This window comes from Cupressus sempervirens, chromosome 9 (assembly GCF_028749045.1).
Source record: "Cupressus sempervirens isolate cs-2001-9-10 chromosome 9, ASM2874904v1, whole genome shotgun sequence".
NCBI lineage: Eukaryota > Viridiplantae > Streptophyta > Pinopsida > Cupressales > Cupressaceae > Cupressus > Cupressus sempervirens.
In genome coordinates, this window is record NC_143126.1 from 367,984,401 (window position 1) to 367,997,288 (window position 12,888).

A 12,888-nucleotide genomic window follows, 5' to 3' on the forward strand; every position below is an offset into this window, starting at 1 on the left:
AAAATGTAGGAGATAAAGGAACATAAGGTCCCAATATAGATGGAAGGTTTGAAGGCTTTAGCTTTGATGGATAAAGACCAAGGACAGACTTTGGATATGCAAATGGATAATGAAAAGGGATATCAACATCTTTAGAGTGAGTAACATAGTCAAAACCATCTATAGACTCATGAGTAGCTTTGATAGGAACAACATTTTTAATAGGAGCACTTGAAGCTTGAGCATAATTTTGGAGTGGATATGGAGAAGTAGAACATGAGGGGATGCTTTGATGATGACAAGTAGCTTTTGATAGCATAGGAAGAGAAATTTTCTCATAATTTTTAGTAAGCTCAAGGAAGATAGTGGAAGTGGTGTCTTCATCATACTTAGGAGGTAGATAAAATATAGGATATGGAGGGGAAAAATCTTGAAACAGATGAAAGGGTACTTGATCTTGATCTTTCTTGACATTTATAGCTTTTTCTTTTTGAGAGTCCTCTTGACACGGAGCCACTTCTAAGGACAATGGAGAATGAAGAGTGAGTGGAGTAGTAGGCATATAATTGCATGAAGTTTGAGGATTTTTAGGATTAGTAGCATGGAAAAGGTTTGAAGCCAAGTGAAGGTTAGCTTGAGTTTCTTTTAGAGGTAGCCCTTGAGGGTATGTATATTGCATATGGAAAGCACTAGGTTCTTTGTTTGATGGAGGCATGTTGGAAAGCTTTGAAGTGTTGGGAAATGCATGAGTATTAGAAGAAGTGGAAGATGCAATGGAGCCACTACTAAACATAGGTTCATCACACATCACACTTCTATAAACCATTATTCTTGAGAGAACCCATGGAAGAGGGAGTCTCAAGAGCTGACTTATAACTCTCTATCTATGATGTACAAAGGCTACAAGATGGTGGCTCTCAAATGAACCAAACTATGCAACCCTTGCAAGGTGCACCATAGAATGAGAGATTCAAAGAGTAGAGGCAAGAGTGCCAATATCCAAGAATCTAGAATAAAATGCAATGCAAATGCAAGCTATTCTAAATGAAATGCAAGCTAACAAAGAGAACTAAGCTAAAACATAAATGAAATTGAGATAAAAAGTATGCCATAATGTAAGTAGAATGAGAGCTAAGCTAAAATGCAAAAATGCAAGAATGCTCCTAGTCTCCAATATCACCAAGAAAACCTTCTGTACACTAAAAATTGTGTCACACTCTAAACCCTTCTATCCAAACGATTCCATGAGTTCGGAATGCTTGGATGCCGGCTTAGAGCTCCCTATCCACGGAGTGCAAGAGAGTATATTTCAAGAATAAGAAGGCTCTCAGATGAGCCTTAGAGATACTCTTCTTGCTAGTAAACCATGCAATGGGAGGTTCCAAAGACAAGATGCAAGAATGCAAATGTCCCAAGGAGTTCCTCAAGAATGCAATGCAACTATTAAACTAGAATGAATATGAAAAGTGCAGCTATGCTAAAGCATGTATGAGAGTGTTACAATCCAAATATTAAGCTATGCGAGATAGATTATTGCAAAATAGAAGCTAAACTAAATTGCAACATGAATCTAAGCTAAAATGCTATGGTATGAGAGAATGTAGACAAGAAATAGAAGTTCTCCACAAAGCTCCAAAGAAACCTGTTAAAAAACCTGCAGCATAACAATATTCAAATGAGGATGGATTGATTGGGGGGGAAAGCTCTCTCCCTTTTAAAGATGTATGGACAGTAGAGATCAAGATGAAGATGGTGGATGATCAACGGTGGAATTCAAAAAGAGGAGTGATCCATGTGCACACACAAGTCAACCAATAGAATATAAGTTGACTTGTCATATAAGACAAAAGTCACAAAGCCTTTTCTTTTAATTGCAAAATAGAAAAAGGACTTTATGTGTGCACTTTAAGTGGGTTAGAATAATGGGGTCTTTTATTTAATTAAAAGGGGACATGTTCTTTTAATCAAATAATGAACTTAGGATAGCATAGTCAAACTATAGGTTATAATCAAATAAATTGATTATTAGTAATTTGGTCTAGGTAAATGATTAAATTAATTTAACCAAAATGTTGAAAAGGGGGCTAATAGTCTAGATGACCATTTTTAGGTGATTACATTTGCCCCTCTTTGACTAATGCGCGATCGATCTGGGAACACATTATGTCAAAGAAAATAGAAAGCCAAGTAGGCGGTGATAGATATAGATATCTGATTTTGAAGAATGAAATGTAGAAAAAGATAGCAAGTCCTAAATGTACGGCCTGATAGTGGTAGTACTGAACACTAGAAAAAGATGATGTCATAATTCAAGAAGAATGCTAACACTTAGAAAAGTAGATAGATCGAGAACAAGTGAGAAGATCAAAAAAATGCTCCTAAGAAATAGATAGTTGTAGCAATCAGTGATAGAGTATTTTTGCCCCCTCGGGATCGAAATTGAAATGAGGTAAGAGGATGCAAAAACTAGCTAGATATGGGAAAATTGAGATATAGCAATGTCTGATATGACAGATAAATGATTAGAACCCAAGAATGACTATAAGAAAGTGATAAAATGCCCCGATTTGACTAGAGTTGACCTTGAAGGATATATCATAAAAATTAGGTCGAAACGAGTAGAAAGGTGATTTTAGACATGAAACAGTGAGTTGAAGTAGATATGAAGTATGGAAATGATGAAGACATGAAGAAATGAAGATGCCCAGTGATGATTCAGAGATTAGACCTCAAAAGGTCAGCTAACTGCTCAGAAGAAAGTAGATTTTTAAAAGACAATTTTGACCATCAAGATGAACTCGAATTTGGATTTCGATCCCGAAAATGAATCTAGGATGTTGAAATTATTTAAGAGGTCAAAACTTTATATAATGTGATGATAAGATAAAAAAGAGATGAAGTGAAAGATTAAGAAGGTGAAAAGACATGAACAAGAAGAAAGTAAAGAAATATATGAAAGGAGTTAACTGATATGTCCACAAAAAGATGAAGAGAGAGCTCTTCCCATATGCAAGAATGCAAGATTAAGCTAGAAAATGAACCTAAGATGCAAGCTAATATGCAAAGTGGTTTACCAGCAAGAAGCACATAACATTTGGACTCTTAATTTCATCATTGAGCATTTATTAGGGACATCATGAGATCATACAACCATCACTAGTATAACTATGAGGATATGAATATGATCGATATTAGATAGGTATGTGGAAATCCAATCTAAGCATCAGAGACATGTAAGTCAAGATAACTACACGATTAGATTCCCTAAGTTTAATTTAGCAAGATCATACTTGTACCAAGGCATAAGCACCAAGATAACCCTGAGTGAGGTCTTGCACAACAGTCAAGGATGATACATTTATAAGTCAAAGTGTTGAATAGGACAAGCACAAATGCTTACAACACTATAGACAAACAAAGTATACCCACAAGCAGAAATCAAGAAGACATGCCCCATGCCCCTAGTCTTATAGTCAATGACATCCTCGAAAGACTATTAGGGAGGGAACACATGGCAAAGAAATCATCATAGACAACACACAAAGTAGATAAAGATCAGCATAGCTCAGTAGTTTAAGTGTTAAAGTGCGTGTGTGCAAGTCACTTGGCCATATCTTCAAGACTTGATCCTGATAGTGAGAAATATCGTGACATCGGAGACCGTAAAGTGTTGAAAAACACTTGATGTCAAAGTGGGTAGGGGTAGTGTTGAGAAACACTATTTTGTGAGTTGTCAAAGAAACCCTAATGCACAAGAATACCTCAATAGGCGAAGTAGCTATGCCCCCAAGATGAGGAAAAGAAACAATTCCAAGCTAGGAAATGTGTAGCGAAGTGGATGATTGAGTTTGATAGACATAGGTGCAAGGGTTTCAAGTAGCGTCTGTTTCCAGGTTTTCACCACTTGACAGATTTTTTCAGGTCTTTAAAATTTTTTTTTGTATTTTTTTATTTTTGAATTTTTTTGGTGATACATCAAAGCACCTATTGCTAGGTTTTCACTAAGATGATCATTTTTTTCAGGACATTTTTTGATTTTTAGGATTTTTTCAGCATCATATATGATTTTTTAGATTTTTTAGAATAATCTAGAGATCACTAGTTCTCAAGCAAGATCACATCATTTTCTTCCAATGTCTAGCAAGGTATAGGACACGATGGAGAAACAAGCCAGTGGATAAGCAGAGATGGATAAGAAAGGAGTGTGAAGCAAGTGAAAGTGATCCTCAAGAATTGACTCCTTAAGAGTACCCAAGCTAGGGAAAGAAGTGAAATAGTCTTATGAAGCATGTTTTGGATAAGCAATGGAAGTAATGAGAAAGATAGCATGTAGGATAAGCGGTGAAGCCAACAAGTGTGATAGCATATAAGATAAGCGATGGAAGCCAATGAGTAAGATAGCATGTAGGATAAGCAGTGGAAGCCAATGAGAGAGATAGCATGAAAGTGTGCAATCCAAGAGAGCAGACATGTCAAGAGGCCTACGAGAACCATGTTTGATTTATTATGATCAAGACCAAGGGGTCAACTAGATAGTATAGCAATGGGATAGAGCAATAAGAATAAAGCTCAAGATAGAGGCTATGAGTGAATGGGAGAGCACAATAGAAAATCTGGTGGATAAGATAGCCAATATGCAAAGATAGCTCAACATTTTCAAGATCAAAGAGAGAAGAGGGGATAGATGGATGGTGGAAGAATTAAACATGATGCCTATTTGCCAGGTTTTCATCATGGTACTTATCTAAGGTGCCACAAGAAGTAGTTTTCACCATAGGATGGATTTATTTCTCTTTACTTTTGCTACCAAGGTGCCACAAGAAGTGGTTTTCACCAAGGCACATTTTCATTTTTTTTTCATGTTTTTAAAAAAAAAAATTTCTTTTGAATTTTTAGAAAGAGCTCAAGCTGTTTGAATGTAGATAGTGCTCCTATAGAAAAGATAAGTCATGATAAGCCAAGACCATAGAAAGGTATGCTCAAAGATGTTGATAGGGTGATGAAAGAGAAATGGTAGTAGGAAGAGTATATGGAGGATAATAGTTCATGTATAGAAAGTTAGTGTAAGCTTTAGAGGATTTCATGAGGGTAGTTGAAATATTGTACAAGATCAACATTGACACACACCTTGAAGGGTATTGGAATGATGGAGGAATCATGGATGAAGTAGCTTGAGGTTTAGATGTATGAGGTGGTAGAAGAGATTTGGAAAAAAGTGGAGTGGAAGGCTTTGGAATAATTTTAGGAAGATTTTTGGAAGAAGATGGAATGGAAGCCTTTGGAAGCTTTAATGTCAACTTTGAAATATTTTCAATATTCAAGTCTTTTAAAAGAGACTTGGGAATCCACATAGCTTTAGATTTTCCTTCGGATACTTCAAAACACATTTCTTCAATAATGGGTTTAGGAACCCATATTTTCTTTGATTTAGCTCTCTTAATAGTGGGCCTTTGCGGTCTCTTGAATTTTTGTCCTTCCTTAGCTTTCACATGTCTATTAGATGGGACATAGTGATCTTCATTTTTCAATGGATTCTTATGTTTATTCTCACTTCAAAAGGACTTGGGATTTGTGGATGAATAAGGATGATATGACTGGTTTAGATGGATAGATGGGTGAAAAGTTATCAAGGATGAGTGTCTTTGTTGATCTTGAGGTATGATGGGAGAGCTAGGAGTGGAAAATATATGAGATGAAGGAACATAAGGTCCCAAAATGGATGGAAGGTTTGAATGATGTAGCTTAGATGGATAAGGACCAAGGATAGATTTAGGAGATGCAAAGGGATAGTGGGAAGGGATATCAACATCTTTAGAGTGAGCAACATGGTCAAAGCCATCAATAGACTCATGAGTACCTTTGATAGGAACAAATTTTTTAATAGAAGCACTTGAAGCTTGAGCACAATTTTGAAGTGGATTTGGAGAAGTAGAACATGAGGCGATGCTTTGATCTTGACAAGTAGCTTTGGATAGCATACGAAGAGAACTTTTCTCATAATTTTTAGTAAGCTCAAGGGAGATAATGGAAGTGGTATCTTCATCATACTTGGGGGGTAGACAAGATATAGGATATGGAGGGGGAAAATATTGAAAGAGATGAAAGGGTGCTTGATCTTGATCTTTTTTGAAATTTATAGCTTTTTCTTTTTGAGAGTCCTCTTGACATGGAGCCACTTCTAAGGACAAGGGAGAATGAAGAGTGAATGGAGTAGTGCTTGGATTAGGCATAGTAGTGCATGAAGGTTGAGGATGTTTAGGATTATTAGCATGGAAAAGGTTTACAGCCAAGTGAAGGTTAGCTTGAGTTTCTTTTAGAGGTAGCCCTTGAGGATACATGTAGTCAATGTGAAAGCATTAGGCTCTTTATTTGATGGAGGCATGTTGGAAAGCTTTGAAGTGTTGGGAGATGCATGAGTGTTGGAAGAAGTGGAGGTATCAAGGAAACCATCACTAGACATAGGTTCAATAATGTAATCTTGCTCAAGAAAAGTATCCTCATCGCATGAATCATTAGAGGTATCAATAATTCCATTATCAATAAGATCTTGGATTTTATGTTTTAGCTCAATACAATCTGAAGTACTATGCTCATTATGTTGATGATAAGCACAATAGATATCCAAGAATGGGCTTCCATATGAGCTAGACTTTGGTAACATGATGATCTTATTGCTAAAAAGTTTTTGCAAAGTGTCATCATAAGAATCTTCCAAGGGAGCAAAAGTTCTATTAGAAGTATGTCTAGGATCTTCTTGTTGTTTCTCAAGTGAATAGAATGCATTCATGTCTTCATCATTATCTTGGTCAAAGATAGGTCCATCATGAAATTTTGGAATAGGATCAAAGTAGGTATCACTTGCTTGTCCTCTAAAGAGGTCTTTAGATCTAGAAGATGAAGACATTTGATGTCTTGAAGTAGAGCATGTAGACCTAGAAGAAGAAGATGACCTCAAAGAAGGTGACTCACATGCATGTAAAGACCTTAAGGAAGATTCATGTAATGATGCAATCTTCTCCTCTAACCTTTTCTCAAGTTTAGACTTCATTTCTGTCATGCGCTTAGAGAGATGAAGGTAAGAAAGATCATTTGTCTCTTCTAGTTCTTTGTATTGCACATATAGATCTTGAAACTCTTTAGTGACATGGAGGATATCATGATCATCTAGATTTGGTTGAGGTTTGGTAGCACAAGCTTTGAATTCCATAGTGATAGATAGATAATCAAGCATGAAGGAGACTAGAGGAAGCTAATAAGGTGACACAAGATAACTTGATGTCCAAACTAGAGAGGTAGATTATTCACTTGCCAATATAGTAATGATAGAGTAAAGTGAATTGTCAAGAAAGTGTCCAAGTTACTTATGACACTAGTGACTCAAGTCAAGAGCTAGGCAAGAAGCCAATAGCTAAGTAGATAGAGCAAGTGGGGTGACAAGTGAACAACTTTCCCAACCCAAGAGTGTAGTCAAGAAATCAAGGTAACCATTTTAGCAAAGAGATAACTAGCAAGCATGCATAGACCATGAAGACAAAAAGACCAAGAGCACCAAGACCAAACAGTCACTTTAAGCATGTTCAAGAACTAGAGACATAGAAAATAAAAATCAAATGATGAGACTCCCCTTAGCAAGTAACACAAGAAAATGTTTGCAGTTGACATTTTGACTTGGTTGACAAAGTTTGGCAATAATTGATAGCATAGCAAGTTTGATGTTCAAAAGAAATTTCTTTCCAAGCAAGATAGTGACACATGGAGTAGTCTTCAAACAATCAAGCAAGGGACAAAGCAACCTTGCATGATACAAGCATATGTGAGGTCTTAAAAGAAAGCCGTATAAGTATCATCATGTGTATGTTCAAAAGATTTTCACAGGTCTAGCACATTCAAGAACACATCAAGCAATATCTACCTAGAAGTCATGGTTCATTACTCAACAACTTGGCCCACACTTGATGCTCCTTTGCCTCACACCAAGTGGTTTCCCACAAGAGATATTGGCTTTGTCATGGAAGTTCCATAAGCACAACCAAGGGAACACATATGGTGAGTGTAAAATCTTGGGGTGATCCGGGTAGTCCACTAGGATCGATCCTTGCATCAAGAAGTTGAGCGGCTAAAAAATGGTAGTTACTAACTTAGGGTGTTTAGATAGGGCTTCCATTCATAGTGTTCCTCTTGCTCCCAATTACGGGACACCTCACCTTGCGATGAGTAATCGATCTCGCGACCACAAGAGTACCTTAAGCATTCTTGCCTAGTGATCTCCCTATGGTCGAAATCCCATAAGCGATCACACTAGGCGAAGACAATCACTATGTCTACCAAGGTTTTGTGTCCTTGATAGCCTTGAGTTTATAGTGGGTTGGAAGAGCCGGGTAATCTTCTTGTCCCCACTTGAGTCGTTCCTCTCAGGTTGTCCGAGAGCAGGCCCTCTAAAGGATTCTAACTACACAAAGTGGATCAACTTTTGGAAGTCAAGATTTTTGGTTCACCACAAGGGTGAAGAGCATAATCTCCTATTCCAATCATTTTCTTCCAAACACGCCAAGAAGATTCAGTTACCCCTTGCTTTTGAAACCAAATGGCAAGTCAAGATTTCTGATTCACCACAAGGGTGAAGAGCATACTCTCCTATTACCAAAAGACTCCAATCAAAAGTTTTATGTGCCTATGAAGAATAAAATATTAGTCAATGACACACATGAAAATAAAAAAACAAGAAATTTTAGGTTTTTATGCTTTGGGCAGCCCTGCAAACAATTTTAGTAGCCCTTGCACATTTGAAGCTTTGACATGCGTTCTTTTTATGCAATGTTTCAATTTTTTTCATAAGGATGGCAACCTGTAATCACAACTTGTTAGCACCAAAAGTTAGTGTGAAATAACATAAAAATTTGCAATAAAAAGTGGTGAGTTGCCTCAAAAATCCAATTTATCTTCCAACCAAGTGTATGCAAAGAAAGTGCAAGTTAATCACAAATGCTCTCATTTTTACTCTTTGATTTTGACCTAGTCAACAAGATTGGACTTGTTTGCTATGATTTCGTATCCAGAAATTAAAATTAAAAGAAGAGACCCCTATCAAAAATCAGAGAGCTTTCCAAAAATGCAAGAAATTTAAAAAAATCTCTTCATTTGCGCTCTGGAGATTGATTTTGTCAAAATAGACCAAATTTATCAAATTGAGTTTTTGATCTTTAATACGACCTCAAAATTCAAAACACAAAGAAAGAACCCCCATTAGAATTGAAAACCCTTTCTGAAAATGTAAGTTTTTCTGAAAAATACGCTAATGTGCGACTAGAAACAACTTTTTATGAAAAAAAAAAAAAATGTCATAACTTCCGCAAATCACGTCAAAATGCTTTGAAAATCGGATTGAGACATTTGGAACACATAAGAAACTTGCAAAAAAAATTCAGAACCAAACTCCAAGCGGTTTAAAAAATATGATCAAATCTTTAAATCAACTAGATTTTTGGCCTTCAAACCAATCTACTTATGGGTTGGCCTTAAAATCAAAGTGGTAATTTTACAAAAGCACTTAATTAGATCCAATATGCTGCTGTAAAAATTAGAGATGAAAAATAAAAGTAAATGGAGCTAGAAACTTGATTCAAGCCCCACGGTGGGCGCCAAAAATGTACACTAAAAATTGTGTCACACTCTAAACCCTTCTATCCAAACGATTCCATGAGTTCGAAATGCTTGCATGCCGGCTTAGAGCTCCCTATCCATGGAGTGAAAGAGAGTATATTTCAAGAATAAGAAGGCTCTCAGATGAGCCTTAGAGATACTCTTCTTGCTAGTAAACCATGCAATGGGAGGTTCCAAAGACAAGATGCAAGAATGCAAATGTCCCAAGGAGTTCCTCAAGAATGCAATGCAACTATTAAACTAGAATGAATATGAAAAGTGCAGCTATGCTAAAGCATGTATGAGAGTGTTACAATCCAAATATTAAGCTATGTGAGATAGATTATTGCAAAATAGAAGCTAAACTAACATGCAACATGAATCTAAGCTAAAATGCTATGGTATGAGAGAATGTAGACAAAAAATAGAAGTTCTCCACAAAGCTCCAAAGAAACCTATTAGAAAACCTGCAGCATAACAATATTCAAATGAGGATGGATTGATTGGGGGGAAAAGCTCTCTCCCTTTTAAAGATGTATGGACGGTAGAGATCAAGATGAAGATGGTGGATGATCAACGGTGGAATTCAAAAAGAGGAGTGATCCATGTGCACACACAAGTCAACCAATAGAATATAAGTTGACTTGTCATATAAGACAAAAGTCACAAAGCCTTTTCTTTTAATTGCAAAATAGAAAAAGGACTTTATGTGTGCACTTTAAGTGGGTTAGAAGAATGGGGTCTTTTATTTAATTAAAAGGGGACATGTTCTTTTAATCAAATAATGAACTTAGGATAGCATAGTCAAACTATAGGTTATAATCAAATAAATTGATTATTAGCAATTTGGTCTAGGTAAATGATTAAATTAATTTAGCCAAAATGTTGAAAAGGGGGCTAATAGTCTAGATGACCATTTTTAGGTGATTACACCTACAACATAACAATAGCACGAGAGACTAAGATTTTTTGAATGAGGAGAGAGCCCTCCCTTTTAAATAAAAATGGACGGTACGGATTAAGAGGAAAAATAGGCATAATCAAGGGAGGAGAGTGCATCTTGAGTGATCCATGTGCACAAGCATCTCAACCAATCACAATTAATGGTTGAATTTTGAGAGAATTTGAAATGTTTGGAGGAAAATTAAAGTTATTTTTAAAATAGAAGATTCCTCCCACCTAGAAAATTGTGCATTCATGTGTAGAAAAAAATGCCTTTTCTTTTATTTCTAAAATAGAAATAATGCTTTATGTGTGTACACTTAGGATAAGAGATGAGTGGAGAATTTTATTTAATTAAAAGGGGGACATGTTCTTTTAATTAAATATGAACTTGGGATAAAGTGGTCATGCCATAGGTTATAATCGAATAAATAGATTTTTGAGAATTTGATCAAAGATAACCAATGGATAAATTAAGCAAAAATGCTAGAAAGGGGGCTCATAGTCCAGATGACCATTTTTGGGTGATTACACTTAAAACAAATGTCTACATGTTATGTTGGGTCAGTAGAGATCAAAATTCTTCATATGCCCCCCTTAGTCATCTGTCTTCAAAAGCAATGCAAATTTAAAGATAGATCCAACTTGCTAGTAATGATGTTTAAACTGCAAACCACCATAAGCCTCCTATTCTTCTCCTACATATTTTTTCTTTGGTAAGTAACTCTCGGATAAACCAAATTTAGAAAGCAACCAATACATGAATTTTTTGCAACTTATTCCTCCATTCTATATTGTACTAGCATAGCCCAATATCACGTGAGAGCAATAAAGAATCAAGATACCAAACTCAATCAAAAACTCTCACCAAAATACTAATACTTTGCCCATAATGATCTTGGGACTTCCACCAATAATAATTTCTCCACTTTTGCAATTTCCAACAGATTACCTAGCACCTGTGATACTTCCAACTTGCTATTTTAAAAAAAAAATTAACCAGCTTGTATTGCAATACAGGTGACTCAACTTTCACATCACTATTGATTATCCATGACTCCTTTTTTTTATCTGGAAGATGCAAACCAATTCCAAATTCACAACATCATTATTTGATTGTTACACTTCCTTGACCTTTGATAATGAATCATGTTCGAAATAATAAAATTGAAATGAACTAAAAATAAAGAATTATAATTAAATCCAAGAGAGTTTGTGATGAACATAATTACCATACTTTATAAGAGCTTTCCAAGATCAACATAAAGGAGGAGACAAGGATTTTGAAAGGGGAAAGCAAAGAGAACCCCTTGTGAATAATATGAATGAGGCAAATGCCTAAAGAATGAAAGAAAAATAGAGAATAGAGAAAATGGAGCCATAGGCTCATTACAAGAACTACATAGTGATTGTGTGTTTTAGAATGAGAGAGAAGCATCTCTTATAAAGAGATGAGAAAAGGAGTTATTTGTAACTCCCAAGCGAATGATTGCCACATTCATAAGTGTGTGCATAACAAGTGTCATAATCCTCTTAAGGAGGAATAAACTATTTTCCTTAATAAAGGAATTGCAAAATAGACTTGTCCTCACATGTGGACTAGAGGACAAACAACATAAGGGATACCTTGGTTTATCCCATTTAATAAATACAACCAAGGAAAGATTACCAATTCTAAAAAATCAACCCTCAATATATTGCTCAAGCATGCACAAATAGAGGAGGGAGTGCCCAAACTTGTGCCTTGTATGTTGTGTTCAATACATGTCAATATCGTCGGAGCCTATGGGTTGGTTGCATAAGAAACTATATACAGAGTGATACCCTCCATAATAAGTATATCCAGACTTAGGAATTTTTTTTGGTAGTGAATAATAAAAATAAATTACACTTATTGGGCATTAGATACTTCTGATTACAATATGAGATCCCAACTCAAATCTCTTGACATTCTCTGTGGTTCCTCCTATGTCTTCCGACCTATTCCAAATGATAAACACAAGGGGGTAAGTTCAATGTCTAATACCTTAGCTCAACAATATAGTTATTTGAAATATCAAATGATGTAATATTTCTTTTCAAGTGTACACATTTTTATATTTGATAGCAACATTAGAGTTACCAAAAATTAGTATGGCCCAAAATATACCCTGATCTCCAATCAATAAAAAGTCATATTTTTCCTATAATGCCTGACTTCTGTGAAATTTTTCATGGTAACTTAGGCGCTAATATTCTTCTCTGACTTCTCCCACAACTTCCAATTTAAAGCTCAAATATACAAGCTTAATGATTATCTACAAAGCCCTTCTAAAAATATATCTTAAT